This window comes from Coenobita brevimanus, chromosome 71, assembly GCF_032717465.1.
Source record: "Coenobita brevimanus isolate Jiangsu-jjx chromosome 71, ASM3271746v2, whole genome shotgun sequence".
Taxonomy (NCBI): domain Eukaryota; kingdom Metazoa; phylum Arthropoda; class Malacostraca; order Decapoda; family Coenobitidae; genus Coenobita; species Coenobita brevimanus.
The window spans coordinates 11,292,464-11,293,833 of NC_137024.1; the positions used below are offsets into that span (position 1 = coordinate 11,292,464).

The window sequence follows — 1,370 nt, forward strand, 5'->3', positions numbered from 1 at the left end:
AGCGATGAATGTCATTGAACCTCTTCAGTATGAGACCTACCCTATTGGAATTTAATCGGGACGGGCTATTTGCAAGCATTTCATTATTTTCCGGAGGTTGTTAACGAGCCTTAAATTGTCCCCTGGGTCATTATTCGCCGCAGTAAAGATGGATGTGTCATCAAACCCTTTCATTACGATTTTTTTTTTCTCTGTGCTAACTATGACTGTCTGGCAGTAAGATAATCATTTAGAAAGATGTCATTGTGCTGAATGGGCTAGCCACATCGACGAGACTTTAATGTCTTCCCTACGAGACACTGTTCTCTTTGGTGAAGAAAATTGTCTAAGTCTACAAATAATACATTGGAACAGACGGCAGCGTGCTAAAAGAGTTTTTGCAGGATATATATTGTATTGAACCCCTTCACTATGAGAACTGCTCCCTGAGTTAAACTAGTCTGGTGGTGGCAAAAACAATAAAACAGAAGTATTCGTGCTAAAATGATTATTGCAGGACACTGATATTATATTCTGCACTTGTGGGGGATTGCTTTCGTTGGCTTCTTGCTTGTATTTTTGGTTAGTTGTTTTCCGGGGCCAACGGCCATACCACGTTGAGTACACCGCTTCCCGTCCGATCAGCGAAGTTAAGCAACGTTGGGTCTGGTTAGTACTTGGATGGGTGACCGCCGGGGAACACCAGATGCTGTTGGCATCCCTACGTGTCAAGTGGGGTTGGTGGAGGATTAGTGCCCCTCCCTGTAAAACAATTAACTCTAAGCCCTTGGCCACCCCGTTTGGGATACATGGCGTCTGGCAATGAATGAATGTTTTCCGGGGGATGGGCACTAACCCTCAGCCAACACAGCCAACACACTTGTTGACACGTAGGGAGCGCGTGTTGGCTGGTTATAAGGTTACCACCCAGCGTATTAAATGATCATTTGGCTTGTCTCTCAATGTAGAGTTACTTGAAATCGAGAACCACTACGCTGTGTAAGTGGATGATGGGCGCCCCCTTCGACCATACAGAAAAAGTGGCTGGTTCTCTGAAAGCAGTGAAAAGAGATGGAGAAGGGAGCATGGAAGTAAAAGAAAAAAGTTGTTGCTTGATAGTACAGTGATACCAACTCAGAGGTATGGAAGTGAAGCTTGGACCTTCTTGGAAGGACACAAGTCAAGAGTGAGAGCAGTGAAAATAAGTTATCTGAGAGGAGCATGTGGAGTTACATGGAGAGACAAACTGGCAAATGAAGAAATGAACGAGCTTTGTTGTGTGAATGTGGATGTGATTGAAACCGTTAGGAGGAATACACTGACGTGATTTGGCAATGTGGAGAGGTTTTGGAGAGCGAGAAACTAACGAGGGGAATATATCTGTGTGAGGT

At 44.5% G+C, this 1,370-nt stretch overlaps 1 non-coding gene across 1 annotated transcript; it reads left to right on the forward strand.

The window, feature by feature from the left end:
- The first annotated feature begins 578 nt into the window (after nucleotides 1–578).
- Nucleotides 579–697, forward strand: LOC145406956 (5S ribosomal RNA). The gene has a single exon (XR_013898623.1). It is a non-coding gene; the product is annotated as a 5S ribosomal RNA (ribosomal RNA).
- Nucleotides 698–1,370: the final 673 nt, after the last annotated feature.